General features: G+C 38.6%; 1 long non-coding RNA gene across 1 annotated transcript; it reads right to left on the bottom strand.

The window, feature by feature from the left end:
- Positions 1 to 11,150: 11,150 nt before the first annotated feature.
- LOC149269970 (uncharacterized) lies at positions 11,151 to 19,058 on the bottom strand. The gene is made up of 3 exons (XR_016269331.1): positions 17,623 to 19,058; positions 14,660 to 14,895; positions 11,151 to 11,560 (listed from the first exon to the last, which is right to left on the bottom strand). It is a non-coding gene; the product is annotated as an uncharacterized LOC149269970 (long non-coding RNA).
- Between the last annotated feature and the right edge of the window lie 6,533 nt (positions 19,059 to 25,591).

The raw sequence follows: 25,591 nt of genomic DNA, 5'->3' as shown, positions 1-25,591 counted from the left end.
GGGCCGTTTGTCAGGCTATAAAACTGCTCAGATTTAATGCCTATGAGCAGCATGTCAAATTCAATTTTATCCCGAAGACTGATATGGACCACCACCGACAGCGTCATAGAGAGAGAAAGAGAGAGAGAGATAGAGAGAGTGTGCTAGATGACGAGCGATGTGGACGAAAGACCCCAATAAAGTGCAATTAGCCAGATTTATGATTATCCCTGTTATGCACAAATAATTTTTGGACAATTTCAGATATGTCTACGACGGGCGACGTACGTTTTGGGCGAAAAGCCAGCGCATAATTTATAACACCAAACGTAAACAACAAAGAAGACAAATCGCTTTATTCACGGCAGTCATTCCGCAGTCGCCGCAAAAACACCCCCAGCTGTGCGGCACCAGGGGATGGGCTCCGGCCGGGGCTGGTCGAGGCTGGGCAAACACCCCTTTGTTTGTGATCTTCTGGTTGAGAAATATGGGCTGACAGCATTATGCCCATGACATGACATGCCGGGGTCCATGGCCCTTGTCGTCACCGGAGGCACATAAAATCAAATTGAAATCTGCTCGAAATTTGATATGCCTCAGTCCATGCCCTGAAAAATATGATTTGTGTGGGCTTTGACTCTTTCATTTTGCAGATGGAGTTCTGCTGCTGCTATAGCACCTTTGCGTAATCCGCTATACCTGATACGGATGAGGGGAACTCGTTTTCTAGCTGCTGTTTTGATATTCGCTCTTTTGCTAGCCATTCATTGTAAACAACATTTTCTGGGGAAAATGTTTCATTTGGGAATCACTGGGAAAAGTACATCTGTAATGTAAAATTAAAAAAAAAAAAAAATAATAATAATAATAATAAAAAAAAAATTAATAAAAAAATTGAAAAATGTAATAAATCGATATATGGGTAAAATTAATTATCTATATATTAGAAATTGTATATTGATTTTATTTATGACAAAATATATAGATTTTATTTATAAAAAAAATCTACAGAATTTACTAATGAAAAAATGTATAGATTTTATTTATGAAAAAAATTATATATTTTATTTGTGATAAAAAAGACTAGTTTGTAATTTGTATTTTATTATGTAATCTATTTTATTTTAGCTCAATATGTATTTTAATAATTATTTTTTTTTTTTATTAAATAGTTGTATTTTGGTTTATTTATTTTTAATAAATTGTAATTCATAAAATGTTATGTGGCTGATTCAAATTTAATCTTTAATTGTGGAATTATATGTAGATATGTCTAAGTTAAAGACGCAAAGTTTTAGATTTAGTCATATATTTAAAGTGCCAGCTGATTTTTTTTTTTTTTTACCTTATATTAAAAATAATTCAACGAACTCATTTTCATAAATTATATAACTTCATTTTTCTATTGGACTCGCTACAAATCAAACGAAACCTGAAATGGGCATTAATATCATTTTCAATTTATTTATTGTCAAATTGATTTTTTAAGCATTTCAAAAATATTAAACTTTTTTTTTTTTTTTTTTTGTCATTTGGAAGTAGTAGAATAATATAAATATATTGGAGAAAAATATATAAAATATACCTGTTTACAATGCCCCAATGTAAATGATGAAAAATATGATTTGTGTGGGAATTCATTGAAATATAAACAATATGTCTGACCAAAAAATATCGCTCGGCTCCCATATAACCACGCAAAAGCAGATAAGCAGATATATCTATCTCTCTTTCGGTTTTGCCTCTGTTGAAAGATACAGCAAATAAACGCCTAAGTGAGTCGTGTTATTTAGCCTGGCAAAACACATAAAAACCACACACAGGCCATATGCGAGCATTTCCAGTGTCCCTGGACAGAGGCACATGTGTATGTGTGTGCATGTGTGTGTGGGTTGGGGTACTTGTAAACACCTCCGGACGTACGCATAAGCCCGAGGATCGCCTAGCCCGCTCGGGCTCTGCCCCTGCGCCGCGTTAAGTACTTGGGTTCAGTTGTTGTGTGTACATGTTATTAATTACGCGTAAAGCCGACGGTCGCCTGGGCGGGCAAAAGGAGCGAGAGCTGTCAAAGACGCCGGGGTGGATGGACGGCTGAATGGATGGCGTGAAGGGTGAAGTGAAAACGTTACCCGAGGCAACGGGCAACGGGCAACGCCAGCGGGCGTGAGCTGTCAGAGTTTACAAATGTTGACAAATGCTTGCAAAAATAATAATATCTGGCCAGAGCCGCAGCAGAGTTGCAGAAAGCTGCAAGACTTATAGAACTTGAGCTCGGCCCGCGGCACTTCGAATTGCAGTTGGTGTTTAGTTGTGGTTTGCCTTTATGCCATATGCATAACCCAATCGATCCCGTCCATTGCATCTATCGCGCGCTCCGCCACGTTGTCCTGTCAAATCAATCATCGTCTCGGTTCCGGCGGGCGACGGCTTCGTTGCCAGCCTTTTGTTATTGACATAAAGCCGGGCCATAATTTTTCATTGCATTGCACTCGTATGACATTAATTTTGTTGACAGTTTTCTTTTATTTTTCGTGTTTTCCCCCTCTTTTTTCTGTACTGGCTCTCACTGGCTGCCTCAGCGCTGTCAGCACGCATTTACATGTGTCACAAGCTTTGCCAGCTACAATGCCAGCGCCTGCCAGGCCCTCGGGCTTATGTAACCGAGGTCTTTGTGGTTGGTCCTTTTGCACTCATTGTCGCATCGCGTGCATGTCCATTTCGCTGAATACCCTGCATCCATTGTATTGTCGTGTTCATAACATTTCAGGCAATTTTATTATACCCTAAAGACATTGAAATTTCGAAATTCAAGATATAAGGTCTTGTAGAATATATCTAGATCTAGCGACTAATAAGTCCGTTCGCCTATCCGTCCAACCGTTCGTGTGAACGCAACAATATCATAAACCTTAAAAATATATGCAACAGGAGCTTATCTTTTTTCGACCGATCAATGACTCAAATTCATTTTCTTAATATTGCCTTACTATCGACAAAAATCGATAGATCGACTTTGACTCTGAAGATTCGTGTGAATGCAAAAATAGATAATTATTTATTTTTCCATATGCAGCAAGAGCTTATTTGATTCGATTGAACAATGACTCAACCCATTTCCTTATTATCGATAAAAATCGATAGATAAACTTTGACTCTGAAGGCCAGTATATTGAATAAATTTATTACAAGTACTAGGATTGGTATATTTAAAAAAGAATACACACATATGAATACCATTACTTGCATTTGAGTAACAAATAGTTAGTTCAAGAAGTCTGTTCCCATAACATAGTTTAAGTTACACTCCAGGTCATTTCCTAGTCGAGCAGTCTCAACTATAGCATGCTAGTACAATGCAAGTATAACTTATATTTCTAGACTCGATTTCAGCTGATTCGATTGTTATAGAAATCGAATTGGACACAAGGTTTACCCAATCAAAGTCTCGCACAGTCCAGAGAAACTAATTTTATAGATGAAACATAAGGTGACTAAACAAGAGTGATGTTATTTCTTATAGCTATATTTTAAGAGCTGCCAAGATTATTGTTAAGATAGAGCTGTTGACGTATTCAATATGGTTTGCCATTTATTATTATTGCATTGTTATCATAATATAATATTATCAATATATATCTTTATTCCTCGCCCTACATAATAAATTTTTCATGATATTCATGTGTTAAATAAAATCATTTATTCCGTCTTGGATTTCTCGCTTCTTATGCTAATAATTTTTAGTTTATATCGTTTATCTTCTTACAAATGTGATCTTTGGCATCGTAAACTGTTTGAAAACAGGTTCATAAAACACCCACTTAAGTCAAGCTAGCAGCGCTACCAAAGTGCCGAAATTCCAAATACTAAAAATACATATATATAAAAAAAAAAACTACACAAAGAGAAATCAACTTCAAAATGGTCCCGGGAGAATAATGAATTAACATGACATCCGACATGCATAATTTACAAGATTAACGATATGAAAATTGATTTCAATGCCACTAAAAATGTCGAAAACAAACTGAAATACATAAAAAGTTTTGCTTTATTTATTGCCGGGGTGTGTGTGTGTGTATGTATGTGTTTGTGTGTGTGTGAGGAAATGGGACACCACTTAAGTCATTTAAGTTTTATAGTCAGATAATTTTTATGCGATTCGAGAATCAGGTATTTATAGGCTTATACTCGACGAGGTCGTCGTCGTCATAGTCGTAGTCAAACCAAGCCCCGACCGACTCATTAGTTTTACCCAATCCAGGCAGTGAGTGGAGCTAAGTTGTGGCCTCTGGCATTTACGACTCTTCTATGTGCCAACTGTCCCCAGTAATTGTCACATTTTGTCAGCTTCCCATATTTGATTTGGGTTGCCACAGACCAACAGACGGACGGACGGACGGACGGACGGACAGGAGTGACAGTCGTCGCAGTTGTCTGCTCTCATTCTGTTCTCTGCTCTTTTATGACAATTTTAATGCAATTTCTAAAATAAAATGTATTTTTTATGACTCTTTTCAAGAGTGCGCACCCTTGGGAGCTAACCTGAAAGGCAAGTCCCGACCTGCCAGTCAGCCAGCCAGCCAGCCAGGCAGCCACCGAGCCTTTACGATTGGCTTTTTCATTTGTGTTGTCTATTATGGCTGTGTTCGCTTTTATCTTTGGTTTGATTTTATATCGTTTATTTGCTCGCCCTCTCTCTCTCTCTCTCTCTCTCTCTCTCTCTCTCTCTCTCTCTCTCTCTCTCTGTGTGTGTGTCAAAGTTTATATTTTTATTTGTTTCGACAGTAAAGCTGATGTGTTTATGACACGTCTTGACAGTAAGTAGCTGCTGCGGACTTGGCTACTGTCAGTAGCCGAGCGTGTTGACCTTTTTTATTCGATTCGGCATTTATCAGAGCAAGCGCCCACTTACGATCTGATTTGTGAGCGTGTGTGGGTCTGCGCTCTAAATGGTTCAATCCATAGCCCTGATTGAATAGCTGAGTGGTCTTTATTAATAATGCGATAAGCCCTGAAGGCTGACCAACTAAGGGGATAGAAATCTAATGCCGTTTAGAGTTTCTCTGGTATTTAGATGAATAACTTAGTATGGCCCATTTAAAATTAACGCGATGAGAAGTTGACGGCGTCGGTGTCAAGGCGAACGCAACGAGATATAACATTTCAGTTTGTTTCCGGCATTTCGGAGAGCACACACAGGCCAAATCAATATAAATGTGATGGGCATGTCAAAGCCGTCAAGTCGAAAAATAATGCCAAGACCCAAACAGGCAGACAAAGACCTTAGGTGAGTTAGCTGCTCTCCACAGAAGTCGCTTCGATTCGTCAACTTTTTAGCCGTGCAAAAAGCTGAACACTTGAGGCAACAGAGGCAGAGGCAGAGGCAGAGGTAGAGGCAGAGGCAGGGGCAGGAGACGGGAGTCCAAAAGAAAAACCGCAAAATTGAAAATACATCAAAGTTGTCTGCGGCAAAGAAACCAACCAGAACAACAACAACAACAGAAGGAACCAGAGCTGAGAAATCATAAAGAAAATATGCTATGCCATAATGGAGCAGTAGAAGGGAGAGGGGGAGTACGTATAACGAACAACAAGCGAACATATTCAATAACGAGAGATGTCAAAAAGCCATCATAAACAGATGACATTTCCCATATTGAGTGGCGAAAGTAAAATTTAATAATAATACGGAATACACCGACGGCGACAGCGACGAGTCAAAGTCGGGCCAGTGTTATACGAGACGGATGGAACTACTACAAGGCGGACAGACGGCGGCACAGGACAGTCAGAGGCGTAGACGGATGGACAGAGCAGGGGCAGAGCGACGGTTAGTCGAATAGGCGGAGCTGGCAACACGTCAACAACGAAAATTGACACGCCGACATAAACACTCACACATGTTTGGGGTACGGCCTCCGTCTGGGTCTGTGACACGGCAGTTGTGAGCTTCTGGAGAGAGGGGAGAGGAGAGCGGAGAGCAGCGCCCTGCCGTGCGGAATGTATAGCAAAAATGTCAATATGTTGTTGGGGTTGTCAGGGCTGTCATGTCACACTGGCGCTTGGCAGCTACCTACCTAGCTACCAGCTGCCGCCTGCCGCCTGCCGCTTGCCGCCTGCCACCTGCCCCGGGCACCCGACTCCCGCTGCGCAAATAGCCCCAATGCTAAACGTGTCTTAGTTTCATGCATGAATGTTTGTGGCACATAATTGAAAGCTAGCTAAATTAATTTCAATGCGAGGCGCCAACAACAAGCGAACCTAGTCAGCTTCTAGTAACTGGTCGTTCGCTCGGTTTGGTTCGGTCGGTGGTTCGGTGGTTCGATGGCTCGGTGGCTCAACCCCACATTCCCTTTGAGAAGCAACTCACTTTTCACACATGACTGCTACGTGTTTGCGGCGGGCTGAGTTCACAGAGGGCAGCTCGTTAACAGGAGCTTCACAGCTAGTTAGAAGTCACCTCATCATCGTCATCGTCATCGTCATCCTCATCGTCGTCGTCATCGTCAGCGTCGTCGTCAGCGTTTGTACATTTTCCATGACATTTTTGACAGCTTTCGTCTAACACGCAACAAACCCACAAAACAGTTTGTAAACGCCTCACCTCACCTCGCCCCTTCTCACCTATTCTCACCTAACACACGACGTTTATCAATGACATTTTGGTCAACTGGGGCAATGGCAAATGGCATTGATTTAAATGAGTTTTGGCCTTGTGGCTTTTTCGGCTAAGCACTCTGCCACTCAATGGTCTGGCCTGGCGTCAATTTCGGACTGCAATCCTCCTTTGACGCGGTTCAGTTCACATTGTGTTCGATACTAATGAGAGTATACATATATAAAATAGCAAATTATAACAATATTGCAAAAGTTCATTCAAATATATTTCATATTAATTTTCATATGTGTATTAATAGTATAAAATATAATTTATTATTAGAATATTTACTATTAAAATTATATTGCATTAGAGAGACTTATAGATACACACATGCAGCTAAACTGAAGAAGCTCGAAGCTCTGTTCATATAATTAGCAATTTATATAAATTTATATGTATATAACGATATCAAAAAGGGTCTGTTTAAATATACATTTTTCATTGACTTACTTCAATCAGATATATTGACGATTTCTTACTTACCTGAAAAATAGAATAGAGTACATATATCTCAGATAATAATATCCTATATGCAGTTGTGTCTTTATTTTGATGCATGTTCTCTTAGTGAACCCCTCTATACAGTTCGCCCACCATTTTATCGTAGCCCAACCTATTTCGCCTGAGCACTAATAAGCCAAGTGCCCAAACAAAATGTGCGAAATTTACGAGCACAGATTGAACGTGCCCTGGGTGGACACTTCGTTCCGGCTCCAGTGATTTCGGAGGGCGCTCTATTAAAAGTATGTATATTAGTGTCTCTAATAGCGTACGTGTGAATCGCTCGACGTGGCTGATGTCCATGTCCAAGTCGAAGCCAAGGGGGGCTCACTTCTGTTGACGGTCGTAAAAAACAAAAGGTCCTGTGCTTCGGGCACGCCTCTCTGGGGTATTGGAGATATAAATGCCGTAAGCACCCATGGCTAAGCCCCAACGCTTTTGCTAAATGTTCGATAATTTTGGCCGCAATTGCAGTTTTATGACATTTCATGGATCATATGTGTCCCATCTTGGCCGCAGCCCATAAATTCTAACAAGCCTCCAGTTATCTACCCCAGCAGAGCTCTGCAGTGCCATAAACCCCGACTGCTGCAGTCGCCAGCTGTCGTCGAGGATATCATCTTTGCTCTTGGAGGCTTTTAATAACTATTTCTATCACACTTGGCACTCACAGCACGCAGCCACATAAATGTAATATAAAATACTTGGCAACGTTTTGTACTTATCTCTCCCAGTGTCCTCTCGGACAATATATTGTATGTATGTATATAAATATATTTTTTTATTCCCCTTGCTGTAAGCGCTCATAAAATGCACAGATAGAAGCGAGTTATGGAAATGATGATGCCACATTAAAGCTCTGCTAACTTATTTCACACATCTCATTCAGTGAATGTTGCGAAATGGTGGAATTATGTAGAGAAAAGGCACAGGAATGACTGAAATACGATTTAAATCTGACTGAAAATTATAAAATTGGGAATTCAAAGGTAGAATGTTTTTTTCATGTAGCAGGAAAACGTGTAAATAAACATATTCTATGTCCCTTTTCTTTTATAAATTATAAAATTGAATAATTTTAATAAATATTATAAACCTTTTCATATTTTTAATAACCTTTATATAACATATAATCATATTTATCATAAAGAATAACTTTTAACACATTACTTATTCACATTATATACTCATACTCAAATATTAAAGTTGAGAAAATAAAACTAATCAAGGCATTTTATTAAATTTTATTTCCACTACGAATACTACTCTTCACGATAAATTTCAATAAAATGAAATAAAGATGAAAAGAAAAAAAAAAATATAAATAAATAAATATAAATAAAGTATATGTATATATATTAAAAAAATTTATATATAAATTTATATATAAAATGACATAATTTCAATTAATTTTAATTTTTTAATTTTAATCAATTTAACTTTTTTTTTAATAACTTATCGAATTTCGGTATTATTCATAAGAATCGAACCAAAAAATCGAATCATAATTTAAATTTTATTATAATTGTAGTATTTCATATCGAATTTACATATTTAGATCTCTTTTCAAATTAATTTATAAATCTATAATTATTTGAGCATTACTTTTCCATGAATTAAAATTAAATTTGAGCATTTATTAATATTTTCTCTTATTAACTATTTCAACTAGCATTAAATTGTCTAGCACTTAAATTTCAACTTAGACAACTATTCGATATCGAAGTGTTCTACTAATTAGTTGGGGCTCAGGCTGAGACTCCAAGTCAGTGTCAGCTGTTGGCAGATCTTCTAGATTTATGTGTCTTCGGGATTTGGGACTGGCGCTCGCTCATATTTGCTCGCTAATTGAAAAGTATTTGTAACGGGTCAGCAGATATAAATCAGGCAGGCATAATCCATTACTTATGATCGCGTTGCCCTCTGGGGGCATAGTCCAAAGACTGCTAACTCAGGCAGCGAGGCAGCACAAAGAGCTTGACTCATGTCACTTGAGGATTTATTTCTTCCTCTCGCATTGGGATCTCGAGCGCGAAACTTGGTAGAACGAGGGCTCGCCCGCTCGATCGGGCCGCTTGGCGGCGGCGCGCATGTGCGGCCCCCTTTGATGTGCTAACATTATTAAAAAGCCAATAAAACATTTAAAAACAGCTTGAAATTTTTCATTGTTGGTGTTTCTTTAGCTGCTGCTGTTGCTTTTTCTCTGCTTGGCTTTTCGTTTTGTCTCCTTCTTTTTGGCAATTGAAAGCGAACGCAGCGAAAGATCCAGCGAGTCGGCTTATTAATGCGACAGCGAACAACGCCAGACAATTTAATATCTTGGATATCCCTTTGACTGCCGCACCGCACCACCACGAACCACCGCGAACCACAGCGCCCCAAGGTGAACCGTGCCGCACGGTAGCACAAAATGTCAACAATCAGCGAACAATCACATTTTGTTTGCTGTCAATGTGACAGCCACCAATATTTATTTTAAATCACCGACAGCGCTGCCTGTTTTAAAAGAACTGCCATCCCAGGCTACTTGGCTCCCCATCTCCCTCTCTCTCTCTCCCTCCCTCTCCTGGCTCAGCTCTATTGCTGCTTGATTGGTCTGCGTTTATTTAGGCAGTAGCTACAGTGTTTGTTTTTGGCTTTCAATTCGTTTGAATCGGCTTCGACGGCGGCTCAGCCTGAACGGCAGTCAGTCAGCCGCATGCCATCATCAAAATGAAATACAAATATCTTTGACAGCTACTGTAGAGAGTGTGAGAGAGGGAGAGCGGGTGAGTACGGGGGCGACTGGGAAGACCCATATTCAGTCCGACTTTGAAGTCCGCTGACATCGACGACGTGCCCATCATTCGTTCGTCTTCTGAGCCTTTGTCATGTCAATGCTGCTGCTTCTGCTGCTGCTGCTGCTGCTGCTGGGCTCCTTCGGCTGTCGTGGAAGCCAGCTTAAATCTGAGCTACAGCCAGGCCAAACAGCGGCTAGTCACCCAGTCAGCTTAGTCAGTTTAGGCAGCCAGTCATTTCCTTTTTCGTTTTTCTTTTTCACCCATTCAACTGGTGCGTGCGTGTGTGTATGTATGTGTGTGTGCGTGTGTGCGCGCGCATGACACACATTCCGTACGCAGCCAGCAACGGCATCACTTCAAAGGACATGTTTGCCATCGCCGTTTTTCTTAAGGCTAAGTCAAAATGCTAAAATCACAATAACCAAAAAAATGTTTGCTCATATTGTTCCGATCGTAAGACAATAGATAAGCCAAACAATGTCAAGCGACCTTCTGCGAATTCAGAAACATGTGTCTCCTCTTCCTCTTCCTCTGCATTAGAATGCCAACTGCTCTTAGTTATTCATAATTTATAATATATTTGAGCTCCGAATGGAGATTTGTGAAATATGTATAGTTGGTGCTGAGTCTATTTGAATCTTAATTTGAGCTGGTTACTAATTGTCTGATCAAATTTTACACTTTTATTAAAATGAGCTTTTTATTATCTAAAGCAAAAAATCTTATAAATTGTTGATTGATTTGTTATTATTTGCATTTAAAAAAAATTTTTTTCTTTTTTTGCAGTTCAGTTCAATTGTTTGTTCATATTATTAACGGTGAGGATGGCTAGTAAAGATTTCTTCACTGAACACTATGAAATGCACGTCAGAAGTTGGCTGATTATAATGCGACTTAATTTAATTTATCAAATTAATTTTGTTTAATTTAATTTATACAATACAAAATATAAACTCTATAAAAAAAATAATAATAATAAATAAATAAAAATAGTCGTGCACGCAAAATTCTGTTATAATATAATAAATATAAAATATATAATATATATAATTAAATATAAATATAATAATATATATTGCATATAATGGAATAATTATATAGAGTAAAAATAACTTAAAATATTTGTAAATTTACATAATTCCGATACTTTATGGCTTTTTAGTTGGATGCGGTTTTATTCTCATATTTTTTTTAAATTTTTTTAGCTTCTTTTATATATAACTCTTTTTTCTTCACTTACTATAATTTTACAATCTTTTTAAAACTCATTGATGAATTTTCTTCCGAATCATTCATATATTTTACTTTTCCAGCAAAATATGACTATGTTATGCAGTATAAATATATATTAAAGCATTTGTAACATTAATATAGTTTAAGTATAAAAAAATATATTTACTTTCATTACAATCAAATTTCCTTGCCTTACATTTTCTTTATTTTTTCCATAAAACTACATATTGATATTTCGCTTAACCCTTTAAAAAACTTTGTTTATTTTTTACTAGTAAAAAATTGAAATATAATTTGTATTACGTTGTCTTTTCGAAGCAATTCCATCATTGAATTTATGATCTTTTTATGTCCATATGTATATCCCTAGGTGCCCCTAGCAATTACGAAACACAAAAAAAATTAGCTGAAAAACAACATAATAAATTGTTAGAACTCAATGCAATTATTATAGAACAAGTCATAAATGGATTTCCGAAAGGCATAAAATAAAATGTTCTACACCCACACACGACATACAGCCAGACACCTGAGGAGGTACTCGCGGTACCTGAGCTGCCCGTGGCACCCCTGGGCACACCTATGTGGCAATTAAATATCACGCATACGCCACATGAATAATGCATGAAAACAATTGAAGAGGGACATACATAGAGGAAGAGAGAGGGGGAGAGAGAGAGAGAGAGAAACAAGAGAAGCGAAATGCAAATGGCCATAAAATTATACAATTACAAAATATTAAAGCGAAATTATGGTTAATCATCTTGAACGCGCATAAAGCAGAGAGCCACAGCCACATTATTTATTCCTATATACATTTACATTTATATGCAAAATATAAACACACAAATTGAAACGAACCGTAGCATTGCGACGCCCCATCAAAGTTAACAGCCCAAATGTACACAGAAAAAAAAAAAAAAACGAAAAAAAAAAACCAAAAACAAAAAACGATGCCAAAAACCAAAATGGAAGGCAAATGTGCCGACAAAGTGCTTTGTCCGTCTGTCCGTCTGTCTCTCTGTTTGTCTGTCCGACACCGACGCTGGATAATTTTCATATATCAAATAACCATAAAAAAAGGGGCACGTTTCCCAAAACGAAATTCATTCATTTCTATGCAGAGAGCGGATCGGGCCGTAAAGAGTCCAACAAATTCATAGTTCGACGTTCCTTGGCTCGTTCGCTGACGTTGTTTATGATTATTGCAGCGAATCTATGGAGACCTGGCACCGATTAAATGAAATGCTCTTTGAACTTCTGCCGCATCTCCCCCCCACCCCACCCCGCAGCCATTACCATCGCCACACATCTTATTATGCATTTTTAATTAGTGATGCGAGGCAACGTGTTGATAATCATTGAATTTATCACCTGTGAATGCAACGCTACCGACTCGACTCGACCCGACTGGAGTGTACCCAACCCCACCCCTACCATCAATTAGAGCAGCCGCCAAACTATCGATCTACCTGCCCGGCGCATAACAAGCAGTTGCTCAAGCTCGCCAGCTCGGAGTGAAAAGTCGCTCACTCAGCTCGTCTGGGTACGCCGCTCCTTATACGCAATACTCGAATACTCGAACAGTCGAATAGTCGTATAGTCGACTAGGCGAATAAATAATGCGATTTCGAGTGGCAGCTCAAGTCGTTGCTGCGAGTACTCGTAATTTTGTGGCATTCATTAGACGGTCGCATCATCAACACATCCATTGTCGCTGCTCAAAGTCGTTGTCAAACTGTCACTCTCTCTCTCTCTGTCTCTCTGTCTCTCTATCTCTATCTCTGTCGCTGCGTCTGTGTCTGTGTCTGTGCCTGTGATGTGCTTGTCATACTATAAAGCTGTGTGTGTCAGCCCGTCATTTAATGTCACGTCAATCACATCGCAAGTTTTCCATATATCAACATCATTTGCTGTCTGCCAGTTTTGCCCCTAAATGGCTGGGTTCACATGCGTGCGCATAAATAACTACTTACGACTGCCGAGTAGTGAGAGAGAGGTTATTTGCGGAGCAGTCCACGATGTAGCATCGGAATTTCTAATCAACGTTTATTGACTGCGAACAGGTTGCTTGGGTTAGGTCAATCAAAAGTTTGGACAATTTATAGATCTTAGTTTCTACACTTGGACTGGGCACTGAAAGTGGAACCAAGTTTCGGTATTTTTTTGATATAGTGAAACTCTTTTAATAGCCTTAACTTTCATCAATCATCATTAGCATTAATATTTAGCTGAGCTACATTACATTAACATTAAATATTAGTTAAGCAGTAAATCATACACTGATCCGGTTTCTCCCCATAAAAATCTATTTAATTATAAATAATAAATATTAATAATAATAGATATCTAAAAATGTAATTATCAATAATCAAGTTGAATCTATTTCTGATTATATATATATATATATATATATATATATATATATATTTTTTTTTTTTTTCTTTTATGCGAGAGGTTACGTAGCACTGCTCTATAGAGCAGTGAGAGGTTTTTTTTTTTTTAAGACTGCAGCCCATGTTACATCAGAAATTCTAATCAACTTTTATTGACTGCAAACAGCCTGGGTTAGGTCACACGTTAGTCTTATTTATACATCTAAATTAGGTATATTTAAAACTACTTCTCATTTTAATTTTTAATTTGAAATTATAAGTTGAGCAATGATAAGTGGGCAATGCTATAGAGAAAATGTAACTATGTAAGTACATATATATATGATAAATTAGTTGTTTATTAATTTTTATTTTGAATAAATATATTAAGAGTGTTAAAAAATTAAAAAAAAAAAAAAAAAAAAAATTTCTTTCAATTCAAAATAGTCTTTTCTGCAGTAGGCTATTTAAATATAATTTTAGAAATCCATCAATAATAAAGTAAAATATTATTTGCATAGAAATATTTAACAAATTAACGAAGAGGCTAAAATGAAAAAAAAAAAGTTTATGTATTAATTTTGCAATTTCTACAATAAAAAGTCAAACCAAGTCTAACTTTCTCTTTTAAATTATTTTTCCATAGTATGAGAAATGTCTGTCAATTTCTTTAGCTGAGTAATAAAGGCGTATAAGAATAGAGCCCATCCCACACTCACACATACATACACATACATATATGTGCGTGTAATTGTAAAATTTACTCGCAAAAGGTAAAGGAATAGTGTTTACACTTCTGCGGAAAGAGAGGAAATCCGTGCGACAATGGTGCTTAGCACGAACGTGACTCTGACAATGGGAGTGTTGGCCATTTCTCAGGCATTATTAGTTTATTTGACAACTTGTATGGTCATTATCCCTTGTTGTCGGACTTGATGCTGATGCTGGTGCTGTTGCTGTTGCTACTGCAGCTAATTTGTGTCGCACACAGGCTCAGCGGAATCGCAGCAAAAGTGCCGCAAAACTTATGAGGAAATTTGGTGACCGGGCAAAAGAAAGAAATGAAAAAACCGAAATTTTGCAGATTTAGTGAACGAGCCATGAATGAAGCGAAATTGTTAGTTCTTTACCTAAGGCAGGCGGTGCGCTGCCTTTGAAGCTCGGAGCTCCTTAGCCCGAATTCGATGGAACCATGCGGTGTGCCTTCTTTTCTTTTCACCTTGTTGACATTGTCGAGCGCTCAAGGTCCGAGCCCAACTATTGTTTCGTATCGCCGTGCGCCCTATGCTGATTTCTAGGAAGCTTTCTTGATCGTTGCCGATTCGGAAGTGTCATTGGCCCAGCCGACATTGAGCCCTGAAATGATCTATAACAGGGCGTGGGAAATCATCGAACCAAGCGGGTGGCATTCAGCTCTCTCTCTCCCTCTCTCTCTCTCTCTCTCTCTCTGTCTCTCTCTCATTGGACAGCAAAAGTCGTAATACAAATTAAATGGCTTTGCGATTAGCTGATATATATACATCGAGGCAATATTGATAAGGGGTTAGGCAGCTATGACGACACGTCATTAAAAATGAGAACAGATCTGAGGGCACATCTGCCGGTGTTACGGGTTGGACTCAGGGCTTTGGGGTTGCTTGCCGATAAATGCGCAGATAATGCGACACTTGAAATACCTTCGGGAGAGGCAGTCAACTGAAGCATTAGGGCATTGTTAGAGGATTTATGACATCAAACATGGAACTAAAGCGCGCTCAGTTAATGTCTAGAGTTTAATTGTTTTCACAGTTGCAACTCGACTGCTCCAAGGCAGCCCAGGCCCGGGGTAAGGAGGTTGTCAGTCAGTCGAGTCTTTGGTAACCGCGCTTAAGTGCCAGCACTCTTTCTTTTTATTATACTTTTTTTATTTATTTTGTGTGACCCCTGCGCCTATCATGGGAATGCTTTTGATTTGATTTCAAGTGTGCATTTAAAGGGGTGCGTGTGTGCCTGCCTGGCTGCCGCGCTGCCAGTTCCTGGATGGGTTTCAATGGACTTTGGCTGCTTTGCAATTTGAAATTTGAAATCTCTTTTTAAAGCGCTGCCAACTCGACACAATGTTGCCTGTGGCCGGGGGCAATGCGGCTTTGTTGTCGCGGATGTATGAAAAACCCTCTTTAAGGTCCTCAGCATGTGCCTGATAATGCCCCTGAAGTGAGTGTATATCATTAACTCGAGAGCTGCCGGCACTCGCGATTTGATTGCGTTTCTTTCTGCTCTCACTCTCTCTCTCTCTCACTTGTTGTTGTTGTCGTTCGGTAAGAAATCCTATTTGAGCACTTCTCGAGTGCCTTAAGAAGTGCGGAAATTGTTTGAAAGCAAAAATGCGTTTTACTTAAACAATTTTTATGCGAGAAATCTGTGTGTGTGTGAGAGTTTTCTGCTCTTTGATATAGGAAACCTCTCAAATTGGCAGCCCTTGGTATCGGCTGTGAGCGATTGTAAGGAATGCTTTGGCAACTTCAGCAAATTGCAAACATTTCTTTTGATCCCTGAGCCCAGCCAGAAGTTCTATTAGAATATCAACAATGATGCAATTGCATTAGGGAATCATATGTAAAAATATCTTGAGACGACTTGTCGAGGGCTTTTATGAATACAAAATATATTATAATATCAATCATTTGTCACAAAATAAACATATTTGAAACAGAGTTTGGGAATCTACATATTTCTATATGAATTATTCATAGAATTGTATTTGTAAGCGGCAATAGAAGTACTATAAAATTAAAAGCAGCCTTTGCTGCTTGACGACCTGACCATTCTCATCTGATTGCATATTTTACTCTATTAATAATTGTTTATGAACAAAGGGAAATAAAAAATGGGCTTCATTAGAAAAAAAAATTTTTGGATGGAATTTAAAACTCAATATCATGACTATTGTAAAATACCTTCCTCGAATTAGTGATATATTAATAAAATATTTCTTTTTCTATTCAAACTGCATATAATAATTAAAGCTTTGCTTATCTTTTAATAAATAAATAAATAAAATAAAATAAATAAAATAAATAAAGTAAATAAAATAAATAAAATATATAAATAAATAAAATAAATACAAAAAATAAAATAATTAAAATAAAATTTGAAAAATAAATACATAAATCAACGAATTACTTAATTAATTCATGAAATGTAAAGCAAAATTAATTATTTTTATTTAAAAAAAATAAAATAAAAAAAAACATCATATATATACATATATATAATTATATAGATTATTATTTTATAAAATTATGTTTGTTAAAAATAAATAAATATCCCCTGAAATAACACACTAAAATATCCTCTCAATTAAAAAAAAAAAATAATTAATTTAAAAAAAAAAATAAACAAATAATAATAGTAAATAAATACATGCTCAATAATTAAATAAATAAAAAAAATAATAATTCGAAGAATCACTTAATTAATTCATGAAATGCAAAGCTAAATTCACTGCCATTATTATCAAGAAAAATATATACATTATTTTATATATATATATATTATTTTATAAAATTGTGTTTGTTAAAATTTAATAAATATCCTCTGAATTATAGCTATATTAATATATGCGGCAATATTTAGCTTTCAATAATTGCTTTCATCAATATTAACAGTTTACACCCATATTGTCTGATTAATCTTAATTACTTTGGTTAACAAAGAGTTGTGAGATTTAAATGATATATGTATATATTATATATACAGATAGATGCGTGTGCGTGCACTCGATTTTAAATCGGTTAATTAAGCTCTTGCGTTAAGCGCATTAAGCTTTCGTCAAAGCAGCTACAGTGATTCCTCGATAGCCACCTGTAATTAAGCTGCTCTGCACTTCTGCTTTGCTCTGCTGTGACGCAAACACAGAGAGACACGTTAGCCACATTTGCCACGTATATAAACTGGGCGAAATCTTGTCCAGGCGCTGGGTAATAAATTACACAGCTGCTGATGGATGTCACTTGGCGACATAATCACTGTCAGTGCACTGAGAGCCCCACAGAAAGATAGACACAGAGAGAGAGAGAGAGATGGAGAGAGAGAGAGAGAGAAACACACTTACATATAGTAGTTGTAGCTGGGCTTGGTGACTGTCTCCAAGTACAAATATACGCTCTGGCTGTGGCAATGAAGCGGACAGGCAACTAACAAGCCTCGCTCCGGCACGGTCCCGGTCCAGTCCAGTCCGGTCCGGCCCGGTCCGGGGCATTGTTTATAATTCATAAAGCAATTTTGCATGCCGTGGCCCACAGAATGCGAGCCATATGCAAATGCAGCTGACAGACTCGGCTCAGCTCGGCTCTGGGATGGCTTCCCTTGGCCAGTTGGCCAGTTGGTTGCCTGCTTGACTGCCTGTGCAGTGAGTGGCCAGGCAACTTATCACGCGGCTGGCCTCCACTCTGCACTCTGCTTCAGTCTGTGTGTGTGTGTAAGTGTGTGTGTTTGCTCATCATTGAACATATTGCGTGCGTAGAGTCTCTCCGAGTTGCAAGTTCGAGCTGCAGTCCGAGCCGCAGTTCGAGTTGAAGTTGGAGTGGGTGTCAGAGCCACCCAGTCGCACATGCCTGCCATGTCATTCATTCATTTTGCAGGCTGGCTTTCAGGCATCCATCAGTTGGCGTTGCTGCTGATGCTGCTGTTGCTGCTGTTGCTGCTGTTGCTGGTTGCCAGTCCGTCAGTTGCTGTTGCTGTTGCTCTTTCTCGTTTCTCCTTTGCCAGGGCACACTCCGAAACAAAACCAACAAAACCTTGATTACAATATATCCTCCTGGGCAGTGCGTACCTAGCCGAGGCAGCGCCGTCTCCCACTCTCCCTCTCTCTACCTCTCTCTCTGCGTCTCTCTCTCTGCTTTGGCCCTTCACTCTGCTGTCGCTCTGATGTTTTGAAATGCACGCGAGATTAACTCTTGCTTCTGACATTAACGAATGAGAGCCAACAGCATCTGACAGTCAAATGTCAGTTAGCTGCTGTTCTCTGACTCGAGCTGCAGCTCGCAACTCCTGACTGCTGACTGCTGACTGAGCTCCGACTCCTGAGCACCGACTCCTGCTACGACTCTAGCTCTGGCTCTGGCTGCAGCTCATTCAACAGCGGACAGCTTTGAGTAGAACCACATCCATTTGCAGCTGCAGCTCCGCCATGCCCTGTCCTATCTTGTCCTGTCCGCTGAGTTTGTTGCAGTTGGCTGCAAATGCAGTTGTCAGTTGACGTCTTTGCTCATAATTTACAAATCGGTCAGCAAAATTACGAGCTACCAAATTCGATTGAAACAGGCACTCGTTACAAAGTTGTTCAAATGAGTTGGATTAGCTGCATACGATTTCGATTCGAATGATATGTGAGTTGGGCAAATGGGTAAAGGAGAGTCTATTATTGTATATGATGCTATGTGTATATGTATTGTGAAATAAGGAGTACTCTATAAACCTCTAAATATCGTTTTAGTGGCAATCTAATATGTAAGACCTAATATTGAGAAATAAAAAATAAATAAAAAAAACATTATACCCTGATTTCGCATTTTCAATAGGTTTAAGTTATAAAAACCTATTGAACCTATTTATTTGTCATGTATTTATTTTAATTTTAAAATTGTATTATAGTTATTTCGTATTATTTTATATTTTACTCGGTTGATTTTTTATTTATTTGATTTGAAACTATTTAATTCGATTTATTTATTTTTTTTATTCAATTCAATTGCTCTATCAATTTTTTAAATAATTAATTTTCGATTATTTTATATTTTATTCAGTTAAAGTTTTTTCTAAATTTATTTAACACGGAACTGAAACAATTTCAGTTAGTGTAAAGAAAATATAAATAAAACTGTAACAATTTTACTGAATAAAATATATAATAAAATAATTTATATTTTATTCAGTAAAATTGTTGCAGTTTTATTTATATTTTATTTTATACTAACTGCAATTGTTTCAGCTATTTTATTTATTTTTTATCCAATTATTATTATTATTTTTTTTTTTTTTATTCAGTTCAATTGTTGAAGAATTTTTTTTATAAATGAAATTTGAATTTTTTTTGTAATCAGTTTAATTGGTGCTGTTTTTTTTTATGATTATCTATTTATTCATTTTATTCACTCTTTCTTAATTACTTCGATTGTTGCAGCTGTTTTATTTATTTTACGTCCTTTGTTTTATTATTTATTTTAATTTTATTTTCCATTCAGTTCACTTATTGCAGCTTTATGCTTAAGTCTCTATAGCGCATTTAGTAAACTCATTAAGGAATTTCCATAAAAAGTCTTTTGGCTTTTGTTAACTGGCATTTTGCAGTCGCTCAACACATTTGACTAGTGGCCTGACTTTGGCACGACTTTGACTGTGGCCCATTGACTGCTTGACGGGCATTTCAGCTGGAGGCTAAAGCCAAAGCCAAGACCAGGCAGGACGAGCAGTCGAACACATACCCAGACTAAGACGCAGACTCAAACTCCGACCCCGCCCCGCCCCGAGCTCAACCAAGACATAGTGGAAGCGTAATTTGAAATGAAAATTAATGACATGCAATCAATTTTGGTAGTCGTCGTTATTTGTTATTTTGATGACTTGCCTTGTACACACTCGCTCAGTTCTCTCCCTGCCCCTGCCTCTCTCTCTCTCTCGCTGTCTCTCTGGAGCGTTCTTCGGGTCGCTAGCTCGCTCATTTGTCAAAAGCAAAACAATTGGGAGCATGAAAATGAAATATGGCTGACAGAGAGTAGCTGCCGCGGCGAGTGCACAGAGTGAGTGCAGCAGCGGGAAGGCGAGCTAAGTGCCAGCGAGGGGCTGAGAGGGCCAGAGAGAGCCAGAGTGCTAGAGGGCTAGAGGGTTAGATGGGCAACTCCTAGCCGCAATATGCTTAAGTTGCGGTTATTTATTGTCTGGCATTTATAGTTCAGTTCAGTGCTCGCTCAGTGCCTGGGCAGAGGATGGCTTTCGTCCTCACATTTTTCATATTTTCCCAGCCATTCCCATGCAATCCATTCCATTCCAATCCATTCCATTCATTATTTGCCGCAGTCGTAAAAAGAGTCGAACTTTCGCTTGATTCGTATCGACATATTTCGCCCGCATTTTGTATTCCGGCTGTCAACGCCAAAAGTTCATACCTCCCCCCTTCACTCGCTCGCTCTCACACTCTCTCTCTCTCTCTCACTCACTGTCTCTGCAGCCATCCATCCATCTATCCATTTGAAGGACTGCCTGGTTGAGTGACGTGAGCTTACGTTTCCACCCCGGGCTGATTGATGTGCGCCAGCAAAAAAGTTGGCACTTGCTTTACTGTTGTCGATTACACAGCGAGTTGTGAAAAACTTTTGCTGTTCCTCCCTTTGTCTCCCTCTCTCTCTCTCTCTTTCCTTCTCTCTCTAGGCTGCACGAAAAAACACTACCCGAAATAAGTCATCGCGTGCAGCGCAGACATCAAGTCAAACTCAAGATTGATTAGTTATTGAAAACAAGGCAGCTGAAGCAGCGAGATACCCTGTAATTGGACTCGAGACTTGTAGGCGAGCTGCTTCGGCAGTTTCTCTCTCAAGCTTTTCGCTCAGTGTACTCCCGCACAGCACTGAGCGAAATAAGTCATAATGATTTTTGATCGATGTGTCAAGTCCAAGGCGTCATCGAATCATTAACAAAACATCCAGCCACCCAGCCACCCACCAACTGGATGCCCCTTGCATAATCATTTTCAATAAATAATTTTTTCCTCCCCCCTCCCTTGCAAGCCTCAAGCGATTATTTATTTTTGTTTTCTCTTCGCTTCCTCTTCGTCTTTTTTGTTTGTCATAATGACAGCATGACAGGATAAATTACTGCCAAATGAATGAGGCGAAATAAGTCTTAAGCGAGTGAGCGAGCGATTGGGGGAGCGAGCCGGCGAGGGAGGGGTATGGGGAAGGTAGGCAGCCCGGGCACGCCCATTTGGCGCTGGCAAAAGCCAAACATAATTTTTTGTTGTGTAATTTACCACCAACACACGCACACTCGCACACACACACACACTCATAAAGGGGCAGACGAGACCCGCATGGGTAAAATTAATAGGCATAATAATTTTTTGACAGCACACCCAAGGATAACACACTGCAGCAGGCAAGTCATCAGAGTGCGCAGTCCTTGGTCCTGGCTACGCCGAGGGAGGAGGAGGCGGAGTCGGTGGTAATTTTTTTCTGTAGCCAGCGACTTGACTGACAGCCAGGTTGATGATAAATGATGTCGCTGATGTTGGTCGGGCATAGGCTGACGGTAGACGGTGGGGGGAGAGAGATAGAGAGAGAGAGAGAGCTGCCACGTCATGGAGGCAATCATTTGGACTCGTCTCTCACTTTAACTGACAGTCGCTCGTCAGAGTCGAGCAGGATGATTACTCTGATGACGTTGCCACATACAAACAAACAAACGAGCAAACAAACACAACGAGCCGCAAATAAACAGACATATTCATATTTTGCCATACACTCTCATATTTTGTGCACTCTCATTGGTTATATTTCTCTATAGTGGCATTTCTCCTCGACTTGTATAATTAATTGATGAAATGTGCGTGCGTGCAAGTCAAACCTTGACAATGACCGATTGGTTTCCATTTACTCTAACAGATCCCCAAGTCCATCCAAGTTGACTTCCACTCTGCTCATTCTTTTGCCCGGCTAGCCGAATATCGGCTCGAGCAGTACTTGTGTCTAGTCATCAGGATCTAATTTATTAGACATTTTTCGGGCTCATTTTCTCGCTGTGATGTGTCAATTTAAAGTGTGAGAAAATTGCCGGGGCCTGTCCCGGATGATGAATGATGATGGCCCACAAAAATAAAAATTAGATTCAAAGTGATAAACTTTTCAGCGTGGGCTAAAAACACGAATTAGCAGTAACATAAGCTTTTGTGTGTATGGCAAATGCCTAGTCATCAATTTATATATTAGTTTGCTTAAATTGCACTTTAAAATTATTTTATAATTTACTATATCAATTATATTAAATTATATTTTTAAGGTGCTTAGCTGAGGGGCAAACGGCAAGGAGTAATAGCTCTTCACTTGACTGAAAATGGAGCTGCAATTAATTGTGTCTATATAGTTTTGAGCTAACTAACAAACGTAACAACAGCAAACATAAATAAATTTTCAAATCAAATTAAATAAATAAATAAAATGAAAAATAAATAAATAAAAAAATAAATAAAATCATGGAGAGTCTTTTATTGAAAAGGATTTGACCAGAAAATGCATAAAGAATGTTCGTCTAGTCAAGTTATTTATTAAACTGATCCTGAAGTTCTCGAAGAAATCTCCTAACACACTAGTAGATATTCATTGTACATAGAGTAGAAACTGTGCTGCTTTAATTGGTTATACTCTTCAGACCTGCCACTCACATCACATATTATTTTAATCTTAAAAGTTAGTGTAATATTATATTATTAATATTTATCGCTTAGCTCACTGCTCATCCCTCGACTAAATTTGCTTTCTCTCATTAAAAAAAAAAAAAAAATAAATAAATAAATAAAAAAAACTAATATACTCGTTCATTTTGTGAATGAGTATACCAACCTTTAGCTTACCTATTATTCTATTAATATTTTGGCTTTAATTTTATTCTCGATTAATTTATTTCTAATTTTTTTGTGGACATCTTAAGCACATCCACCTCAGCTTCAAATATATCGACTTTCAGCTGATCCTTAAGCATTGTCTGAGTAGTCTATAGAAAATATGATATACATATGTATATGGGAGAAAATGGCTTGATAGCTAGATGAAATGGTAATGTAAGCGAATTCGTCTTTACTCTAAATAAAATAAATATTTACTATATATTTTGTATATTGTATAATGTATAAAACAATAAGTTTTTCCTGTTGTAAGACCTAAAATGAATTTTAAATAAATCCTTCACAGTTCCAGAAAAAACAGCCTTAAGGAATGTAAGCTTTAGTTGCCATAATATAGTATGGTACAAGAAATTTACAGTAAATTTAAAATGTATACATTTTATCTTATAAAGTCAGCAACCATCAGTAGATGTCCAAACATCTTACCTATAACAAATGTTTCACATACCCCAAATTTGTATCTTCTTTAGACATCCTATACAGAATAAATACAAATGCTCCATACATTATTTTCCAATCGAAATTTATGTGTCTTTAAATAGGTTCGAGTGCCTAACTCTGATACACTTCGTTAAGTGCAAATAATGTTTAATAAATTACCCCGAGAGTTTCTCATGCTAGTAATATATCCTTTTGCAGAGGACAGTTTTTGTAATTCCTTTCGAATCTATTTGTAAAGCATACCATGAATATTTGCCAAAACGGCAAGCTCACAAAGTAATTCCCGACACATGTAGTAGGGAGCCGAAAGCAAATAAACTTAAATTGTTAAGTTGCGACCCCGGAGCGAAGTTCAGTTCAGTTCAGTTCAGTTGAGTTGAGTTGAGTTGAGTTGCCTAAACTGGTTGCCACAAAGGCGGCAATGGAACAATGCACAGTGCCAGCTCATAAATAAAACAATTGACTAAAAACATAAATCAAACACTTAATACAATAGTTTCCGCTTTTATTATTATGTGGTCGGATTTGAGACTTGGGCGACTTCTGCATAGCTGCGCACTCGCATAAAATGCCCATAAATTAAAATAACAGTAAAATAAAGCATTGTGTGTGTGTGAGTGTATGTGTGAGTGTGAATGCGGGTATGTACTTGCAAATTAGCATACAAACTGTCTGCAGAATGGGCCATTGAAAGCCCAGGTGAAGTCGCACGATAATGTTAATATGTAGCGCACTTAATCATAAATGCCTGGCGACATGCAATGGGCGACATATGAAGGCGCTCGATGATGATGATGATGATAATGACGATGGCGATGGTGATGATGAACGAGCAAACTGCCAACTGGCAACTAGTTTGCCAAAGCGCAACCATTTGGCTTTGCATGTTGCTAACTAGTTAATAATACGAGGCAGCAGCTACAGCTACACCTTCATGACGCATTGCATGTCGGAACTAGAACTAGAACTGGAACTGGAGTCGGAGCTGGAGTTGGAGTCGAGGCTGACCACACACACAAGAGTCGCTGCACAACTGTAAACTCCACACAAACCGCACTTGCCCGTACCAAACCGAACCGCACCGTACTGAGCCGCACCGTTCCTCGGCTAGCTGGACCGCCCCCTCGGGGCTGGCAGGCACTTTTCATTCCATTATGTAATTTATGACCAGCACTTTTCGAGCAGCAATCAGCCAAGCGTTAATCGTCGTTTGACTCGCTCCGCGTAGGCCCAACAATGGCATAACTCCCAACACCCAAAACCGGACCAGCAACTGGAACTGGAACTGAGACAGTGACAACGACAGCGCGGTAGGGGCTAAGGTGAAGCCAGAGAGACTGCCACTTTGTCGCATTGTCGCATTGTCGTGCGACTGCTACTGTTTCATTATTATTGTTATTATTATTGTAATTTGGCGACTACCGACTGCCAACTGCCGACTCGCAACGGGCTCGCGCAGCGAAGTGGGCCCAACCACGTTGACAGCGTGTCATTTCATATCGTTTTGTTTAGTCATAGTTATACAGAGCTCTTGGCCCGGTTGGCTTCCTCCTTCTCCTCCTCCTCTTCCTCCTCCTCTCCCTCTACTCCTCGCACTGCAGTGCGCAATTTGTAGTGCCCATTGGTTAACCTCTCCACCGTACCCTCGCCTCTACCAGCCGCCTCGCCTGGTTTAGTTTTCCTTTTTATATGCGTTGTTCTTTTCTTGCTCGCTCTCCTTCTTTATGGGCATTTTTTGCTTCTTATTTTTTGTATGGCATATCTCATAATTAATTGTGAAATTATACACAGTCATATGCAAAAATGGTCGACAGTCATAATTTTTCTGCGCTTGTCATTTTCTATGCTCTCTCTCGATGTGGTTAACATGAATTGTAGATCAAACTTGAGGTAAATATGGGAGGGAGAGGTATTGAGTGTAGAGTGGCTCCGCCTCTGAATGTGGGAGATGGTTGAAGTTAGCTGTGAA

The sequence above is a fragment of the Drosophila arizonae genome, chromosome 3 (genome assembly GCF_054131065.1).
Source record: "Drosophila arizonae isolate 15081-1271.41 chromosome 3, UAZ_ARI_1.0, whole genome shotgun sequence".
NCBI lineage: Eukaryota > Metazoa > Arthropoda > Insecta > Diptera > Drosophilidae > Drosophila > Drosophila arizonae.
Note: the sequence above shows the minus strand (reverse complement) of the source record. Positions and strands in the feature narration are given on the sequence as shown.